Below are 9624 nucleotides of genomic sequence, written 5' to 3' on the forward strand. Positions count from 1 at the left end.
AAGGAGAATTGCTCCATCTACAGGAACATAGCCAACTCAAATGGACCTTATCAGTAGATGGTTCCAGCAACATGAATGGAGTAGGACTTGGTGTTGTTCTCACTTCCCCAGAAGGTGACCTAATCCAACAAGCAATAAGGTGTGGATTCAAGGCCACCAACAATGAAACAGAGTACGAGGCCCTAATCGCAGGAATGAACCTGGCAAAGGAGATGGGAGTCCAAAAACTTGTGATAAAATCAGACTCCCAACTCGTAGTTAACCAGCTGCAAGGAACCTACCAGGCCAAAGACGTGAAGATGGCAGCCTATGTGTCGCATGTAAAAGAACTACAAAGTCAGTTCACCGAGGTTAGTTTTGAACAGGTACCCAGACTCGAGAATGGGCACGCTGATGCCTTGGCCAATTTAGGGTCATCAATTCCAACCAAGGATGCACAGACAATACCCCTAACGCTACTTCAGTGGCTGGCAGTATGGAAAACAAAACCTTCAGAGGTAGCGGTTACAGATGCAGAAGAGACCTGGATGACACCAATAATCAGGTACTTAACTAACGATGAGTTGCCACAGGATCGAAATGAAGCTAGAAGGCTCAAAGTCAAAGCTGCAAGGTTTTGCATCATGGACGGCCAGCTCCTTAAGAGATCATACTCTGGGCCTTACTTGAAATGCATCACCCAAGAGGAATCCAAGTATGTCCTCAAGGAATTACATGAGGGGGAATGCGGTAACCACTCTGGCGGTCGCAGCCTGGCCAACAGAGCACTGACTGCAGGTTACTACTGGCCGACTATGAGAGCAGACTCTACTGACTATGCTAGACGTTGCGACAGCTGCCAGAGGTTCACCCAAACTTCCCACCTCCCTCCAGAGAAGTTAAGTTCAATTCTATCCCCATGGCCTTTCATGAAATGGGGGATGGATATAGTAGGCAAACTACCAACGGCCCCAGGCCAGAGAGTCTACATGCTTGCTGTCACAGACTACTTCACCAAGTGGGTGGAAGCCGAAGCCTACCACCAAATCAGAGACCGCGAGGTAAAAAGTTTTGTTTGGAAACATGTCATTTGCAGGTTTGGAGTTCCCAAGGAGATTGTCACAGATAATGGTTCACAGTTTATCAGCTTCGATTTCCAAGACTTTTGCAAAGAGTGGGGAATCAAACTAAGTTTTTCGACTCCTAGATACCCCCAATCCAATGGGCAAGCAGAATCGTCAAACAAAACGATAATGAACTCACTGAAAAAACGACTCAAGAAAGCTAAAGGGGCATGGGCAGATGAACTACCAGGAGTGTTGTGGTCATACAGAACCACTTCGAAGACCCCAACTGGGGAAACCCCATTTTCCCTTGCATACGGTTGTGAGGCGGTAATACCAGCTGAAACAGGCGTTCCCTCTGCCCGATACCAGTGGACCACAGAAGAGAGCAATTGGGAACTACTTAACCATAACCTGGATACAGTAGACGAGGTAAGGGACATGGCGGCAATCAGGAATGCCGCATACCAACAGAAAGCAGCCAAACATTACAACAAGAACGTCAGGGTTCGTACATTCAAAGTTGGCGACTGGGTTCTGAGGAAAGTATTTCAAAATACTAAAGAAACAGGAGCCGGCAAGTTAGCCCCTACTTGGGAAGGCCCATACCTCATTACCAAGGTAATGGGACAAGGAGCTTACAAACTCCAATCAAAAGATGGCCTAAACATAGGCAATAGCTGGAATGCCATTCACTTACGAAGGTACTACTTCTAACCTTGAAACTTCTCCTATTTTGCCTTTTTTCCAAAAGATCACCTACTGACTTGGACGTCGGAGGGTTGTTGGCTACGCCAACAACCACCCCTCACTATCTACGTGTGATGACAGGAACTGTCTCCAAGACACAACAAAGTAGCAAAAACAATAAGAGGCTGGACGTCAGAGTCGAAGTCCAAACCACCAGAAGAGTTCCGCACTTCGACTGGGGGGCATGAGGATACTATAAGAAGACTATGAAGAAACTGAAGAACAATACGGGTTAAACAACCCTCACCTGTCCAACAGGCAACTAAAATCACCAGGCACCTAAGTTGAATGACGAACACTTCTTCATTTGACAACAACGAGTTCCAGGCACCTAAGTTGAATGACGAACACTTCTTCATTTGACAACAACAAGTTCAACGTACTGTTCATCAAAATTAATTTGACAGGAACAAAGTCCCGCACTTATTCCTCAAGTTCAATGTAATGTTCTTAAATCTAAGATATCACTTCCGATGTAAACAAAAATTTAGAAATAAAATCTCAAGTATTTATCCAGTAATTACTTGTGTTTTAAACTTTATCAATATCAATGTCATTTCACTACAAGGGCATCTAATTACTTGTCTGGAGAGAAACAGTAGGTCGCTAGACGATCCCAAAACACAATAAAGTGTCGGTGGTATCACTTGTATAAGTGAAGATTGGAAACCCATCCAAGACGGGACAACAAGTAACTAGCCGTCACCTGAACACAGTAAGGTGCTGGCCGTATCCCGTATGTAAATTAGCATTCAAGTTGGGACAACAAGCAGCTGGCCGTCACCTGAACACAGTAAGGTGCTAGCCGTATCCCGTGTATAACTTAGGATTCATAATCCATTCAAGTTAGGACGACAAGCTGCTAGCCATCATCTGAACACAACAAGGTGCTGGCCGTATCCCGTGTATAACTTAGGATTCATAATCCATTCAAGTTAGGACGACAAGCTGCTAGACGTCACCTGAACACATTAAGGTGCTGGCCGTATCCCGTGTATAACTTAGGATTCATAATCCATTCAAGTTGGGGCGACAAGCTGCTAGCCGTCACCTGAACACAGTAAGGTGCTGACCGTATCACTTGTATAAATTATGATTGGTAATCCATCCAAGATGAGACAATAAGTTACTTGCCGACACCTAAGCGCAATAAGGCGCTAGTCGTCTTCCCTACATAAGCATAACCACTCGATTAAGGAGAAAAACAACAATAACAAGTGTATCCTTGAAGGAAGAGTCTCAAAGAAATCCAGTGGGTTCACTTGAACCATTAAAATACAAATCCAGAAGTCTAGTTAAACCAGAAGTCAACTCTACAAACAACATATATCCGACGCGTGTCGTCCGAACAAAACGGCTGAGCGCCTAACGACACACGACGACGACTACATATAGTTCGTCACTAAGGAAAAGAAATCAACAACACACATAATATTCTAAACAAGTCAAGACAAAGGAAAGCACTAATGAGGCGAACCGCCTCCAGTTGCATCATCGCCCCTCAACACCTCGTCCATATCTATCGTCATCTCTCCCGCCCGTCGCTCCGCCAAGAGCTCCTCGTAACGAACCCGCCAGGCCTCTATGTTATCATCCATATCCCATCTGTCGGGCCCATGCTCGCGATACTCGACGAACAAGTCTGCACGAGTCCGTAACGCCGCGTCAGCCGCAATCTGATCCCTCTCACGGGGAAACTCATCAACCAGTTGCTGGTTGTACGCCGCTTCTCGCTCCAGCACAGTGTACCGCCCCCGAAGATCCTCCAACTCTCTCTCCCGGGCACGCATCCTGTCACCCTGCTCTTGAAAGGAAACCACCTGGCTGTCGTAGCGAGTCTGCAACCTGGAGAATGATCTCGTCAACTCCGCAACTCGGTCAACACTCTCACTCAACTGACGACGGGAGGAGATCGACGCCATGAGAGCCTACCAAGACACAAAACAAAGATGAGCATGTAAATATAACAAAAAATAGTTGCAACTTGGATAAGAGGCAAATACCTGGTATTGGTGCGAAACACCATAGTCTGCACCCCCGCAGGGACCATAAGCAAGGAACTTCTGATGATCATCAGAAGAGAGCAACTGGTCCCCTCCAGTAGATAAAAAAGTGGAACCATCAAAGGGAGAAGCGGAAGGATGATGCCTCCACATAGAAGCCCCACCAGAAGGCTCAGATAAGGGTATCGCCGAGTAAACCGGCTCCGTAGCTGGGACCTCCTCGGTAATAGGAGCAGACGAAGAAGAGTGCGGAAGAGAACTCGAACCGGTACCTGCCTTGGACCTCTTCCTCTGGCCACCCTTCCGGATGTCCGCATAAGAACCAGGGATGTAGCCGGAACCCACCATTTCTGACGACGAGAAAGACTTTGTACTCGCTGCGGGAGGTGAGAATAAGATCGGCGCACTGAACACCTCTTGGGAATGACGAAGCGCACTCTGTATCTCGACAACCGCAGCAGGAGGAGGAACTTGACCAACCAAAGTTCTACCAGGGACGAAATCCCACAGAGGAGTACTTGAAATAAGAGAATGAGACAGAAGGAAAGCGCTACTTCTCTCGGGGTCACGTCGTTCGAGCAGTTGGCAGATCCTCTCTTTCCAGCCACGAAGCTTCGCAACGTTCTGATTATTGAACGTGCAATCTGTCAAGAAGGTGATACAACATTAGGCAACAACATACATGGCATACTCAAAATAAATGGTAACATACTTACGGGCGTCTTGCCAACGGGAAGGAATTTGACCTATCCCCCGGTCACCGAACACCAGGTCACCACGTACAAGAAAATAATTGGCTTTCCACTTTCGATCGGTATCCGGTAAACCAGTGATCAAAAGAACACCAGGTTTGCGCGGCTTGATGCCATACCGACCCTTGTCCCTAGAGTGACTCGCCAAGTGGTAGAAGCAGAGGACATCGTTCGCTGAGAGATCTACGCTTTGTAGATAGGCCAACACTTCCAGACACAACAAAAGCCTCCACGCACCAGGCATGAGCTGTGAAGGAGCTATCTCGTAATGATCTAAGACCCCATGAACCAAGCGGGGGATGGGGAATCTAAATCCCATGGAGAAAGGAGTCGTGTACAACGCGGTCCAGCCGCCATGATCTTCGTCAATCAGCTCGTCGGGTTGAGGAAGCCTGAGCTCTATAGAGTCGGGAATGTTATACATGAACCTTACTTGCTGAAGTCCCTCCTCCGTAATAGCGGAGGCCGGGTTTTCAGATAAGCGCTTCAAGGATGCGCGTTTTTGCGCCAACATCCGTCTAAATTCAGAAGGTTCTGGCGCATGAGTCGGATCAGAGGAACTACCGTCCTGACGGTGACTCATCTCAGAAGGCAAGGTCTGTATGGAAAATGGACAAGGTTTCAGATCCTACAACGACTAAGTGAGGCTAAGGAAGTGAGCAATAGTTAGCTTGGTGTGTGCAGTCAGTTAAACGAGTTTAGTGATAACCCACTCAAGGTATCAAACCTAGCAGTAACTCACTCAAGGTATCAAGCCAAGCACTAACTCAGTCAAAGTATCGAACATAGCAACAACTCGGTCAAGGTATCTAACCTAGCAATAACTAACTCAAAGTATGAATCTCAAAAACACATGCCAACAAATAAGGAAAGTAACTTTGAAGATCAAACGCTATAAACATTCAAGAACAATTGAAGAACACTAAAATTCAATCAAAGAACTCAACAAAATCAAGTAGGAAAGAGAAAAATACCTTATCAAGGTGAAGAATCCCAAGAGTCTCTCTCCAAGCTCCAAATGGCAAGTGAAACAATGGCCTTACACCTCTTTTATAGGGTCCAACCCAAGGGGTACCCCTAACTCCTTCCCGCAAGGTAGTCTTTCGCGCAAGTACATTTGAACGCTGACACGTGAAGAACATAGGCGTCCCAAGGACCCAAGACACGTCTGAGGCATACGCGGGAACCGAGTGGACGACACCCGGAAACCCAGACGAAACGAAGCGGAGAACGCGCAAGAAAGAGCCGGCCGTCTGAACGGCCAGCGCGCCGGAAGGAGCTGGCCGTCCGGACGGTCGGCGCGCAGGAAGTAGCTGGCCGTCCAGACGGCCAGCGCACGTGCAAGAGAGTGCTGGCCGATCAACGGCCAGCACGCGCGCATGAGAGCGCTAGCCGTTCAACGGCCAGCACGCGCGCAGGAGAGCGCTGGCCGTTGAACGGCCAGCGCGGGCCCACGTGGCGCGCTCCTGACCAAGCGCGCAGGAGCGCGCTGGGCGTTTCCCCAACGCCCAGCGCGCGCCACGTCGCGCGCTCCTGGCCAAGCGCGCTGGGCGTTTCCCCAACGCCCAGCGCGCGCCACTTGGCGCGCTTCTGTGCGCCCGAGTGTAGGAGCACCCTGGTCGCGCTCCGGGCGCCCCGCGCGCCCCCATTGCGCCCGGCGGCGCCCAAAAACGTACTGCCGGCGTCCGAAATATCTGATTTTTTCTCGTGTCACCCCCTCTTCGCGATCAATTTTTCCGTCAAACGAATCTTCCCGCGATTCTGTCAGGCCAAGTATCCGAAACCTACCGGCACCTCAATAATACGAGCGGGACACTCAACCTCGAAACAACCATCGCTACGATGCAAAGTGGCGCTCCCACTAGTAAAATATGATCGAGACGCGCACTCCTCCGCTGGCACGGTCATACCTCACTACTCTCTAACTCCGTATCCGGACTTAGAGAGTGGGGGGCAAATTGTATGGGCAAATATCCGCCCCACGAGGTGCCCGCAGAATTTATGAACAACCGCTTCGTAAGGATAAAATCCGCGAGGCTTGATAAGGAGGCCCGGTAACGGCCCAAGACGCTAGCATGATCACCAGATCCATACCCGCTTAACACTAAGCATATCTAACACGTGTCGCGCGATAACCACCTCCAAGTACTAAGCTATCGGACGGCTAGAAGGTTATCGCGCAATCCATAACCGCATTAATGGTGAATATTCCGTATCTTCCACTTGAAGATGGACGTTACCGGCCAGTAGCTTATCGCACACGCGGTAACTTCCTGACCGTCCCCCAAGAGATTCGAATACTCATCTGACGGTCGATACGTCAGATCCCCTATCTCTTAACGTACTTCCATGAGTAATGTCACAGAATAATTACATCGGTTACGAGCTGACCGTCATCAAGACGACCTTCCTCTACCACTATAAATACAAGAGGCTACAACCAGACCAAGGCATCCAATATTCGACAACAGTACTCGAGTAACCTAATCCATTCTCTCTACTCACTTGCTCTCTCATAAGCATCTCAAAGATCTTCTGATCCTCTCAAAGTCTCTGACTCATTGTCTTAGAAATTGGGAGATAGGGGTCTGATACTCACAATTCAAACGACAACTAGCTAACCGTATCAACACCCTACGACCACCACCTTGTTGCATAAGAGCCCTCTGGTCTGAAGTATCTCCCATCCAACATTAAGGAGCTGACGGTAACACCCATCCAGCAGTAACTAGCTGGCGGTATCACCATCCTAATACCACCACCTCCTTATCGCGTCATTCATCTAGCGATAAGACGCTAAGCGTATCATCTTCATTCATCCTCACCGTCCGATCCACTTACGACCAGCACTCTATTGCGGATCCCTTTACGACCAGCACCTTATTGCAAGTCTCCTTTACGACCAGCGAGTTAACGACGATACTTCATTACCATCACCCTCTTAATTACCGTAAGTAAATCATTACCGTGGAGATCTGTTCCGACAACTTCACGAGCCGCGACACCTAAGCACTCCGACGACGGTTACCCTTCTATTGCCCACTTTGACTTTCTTATTTATATTTGATCGAGTATCTGACTTGACCGTCGGAGCCCCCTTAGGCCGGCACCATCCCGGTGTCTCAGAGGCTTCACGATCTCTTCTTTCTTTTTGTGTGCAGGTTCTTTTCGACACGTAGCCGGTCCCCGAAACATCCGACCCGACCCGACAAGACTTTGACCGTTGACCCATTGACTGTCAGACTTTCTGACCCGTAGACATTTTACCGTCTACAGACGTCTTGTAAAATATTGTTCTTGCATAGTTAACGGATTTTGTATGCTTTTAACAAAACAACCCCATTGTGGATATATCCCAACAGCGAGATAATAACCCGTATCATGATGATTACCATTAATCTCAAAATTAACAGTTGGAGCCTTACCTGTGGCGATTGCATCGAACACCGGAGAACGCTCCAACACATTGATGTCATTCAACGATCCAGGCAACCCAAAAAATGCATGCCAAATCCAAAGATCCGACGATGCAACAACTTCTAGTATGACTGTTGGATTATGGCAATGGCCAGTATACTGTCTGTGTCATGAGGTCGGACAATTTTTCCACTCCCAATGCATACAATCTATACTCCGAGCATTCCAGGAAATCCTTGTTTTTCACCAAGTTCTAAAAGCCTACAAATATCAGATTCATTAGGAGACCTTAAGTAACGAGGGCCAAACACATTAACAATCGTTGATACAAATTCTCGTAGTGAATCGATTGTAGTCGTCTTTCCAAGTCAAAGGTATTCGTCAATTGCATCTGCTGGTGTCGCATAAGCAAGCATTCTCATAGCCGCAGTTATCTTTTGATGTGGCGATAAACCCATTCTACCGAAGGCGTCTGGCCCTTGTACAAAATAGGGATTATGAGCAACCACCGTATTGAGGATATGAAGAAATAAATCACGACGCATGCGATATCTCTTTCGGAATGTAGCAGCATCATAAAGTGGATTCTCCACAAAATAGTCACGCATCAGTCGTTCATGACCCTCTTTTCTATTTCGATTTATCGTACGATGACCCGAAACGGGACCAACATGACGGGAACGTGGGCGTTGATCCCTTTCCTGTAACTCTGCTAGATACAATCCAAATAAAATTTCATCATCTTCCCTATCTTCTAACTCTTGTTGAATGATCATATTTGCTAACTCAAAAGTATGATCCATTGAAGGGAGAGAGAATATAAAAAATGTAAAAGGAAAATGTAGAAGATATAGAAATAAGATGTAGAAAACTTAACGGATGAGTGAGTGGTTGTATTTATAGATGAACAAAAAGTCAAAAAAAAAAAAAAAAAAAAATTTAAATCCCCCCCCCCCCCCCAAAATTTTGGTCAAATTTGAAATTTAAACTCCCCCCAAAATTTTGGTCAAATTTGAAATTTAAACTCCCTCCAATTTAAAATATTAAAGCCAATAATTTAATGGGTGAAAATGAAAACACAAACCTCACACACATAGACCACACATTGGAATTGGAAAAAGGCCCAATGCTCCCAAATTCAGGGGCTCCCAAAATTGGGAGCCCGAGCCCCCACATTGGACTTGCCCTAACCCGTGCCTCCAGTACGGCGAGATTTGTCGAGCACACTATCTGTGTGAATATTATCTAAAGTATCCAAGTAATTCAAACTTAGCAAATTCAAAACACGTTAACAATAAAGACCATATAATGTGAATATCATGTAAAAATAAAATTATCAAGATGCAGAGGAAGAGGTGTAGAGAGACAAAAATATTGGCTTTTTGTAAGGTTATAACTATAATGTTTGCAATAATAGAAAACAAAAAAGTTTCCCAAAAGGTTCCAGAAATTGAAAATAAGACATCTAATATAAGGGTTGTTACAACTTCGAGGTCGTTCTCCCTCATATTTTGTCGAAACTATGTAAGAAAAACCCAAGATTTGGGCCCAAATACGAAAAAAACCCACTCGAGAATAATAATGTAAAAAAAAACCCTAACTTTTAAACTGTTGGCAACACTTTAGAAACTATGACAACATATATTATATGTTCTTAAC

The sequence above is a fragment of the Eschscholzia californica genome, unplaced genomic scaffold, assembly GCF_041429995.1.
Source record: "Eschscholzia californica isolate CP2 unplaced genomic scaffold, dmEscCali1.0.p SCAF_1, whole genome shotgun sequence".
NCBI lineage: Eukaryota > Viridiplantae > Streptophyta > Magnoliopsida > Ranunculales > Papaveraceae > Eschscholzia > Eschscholzia californica.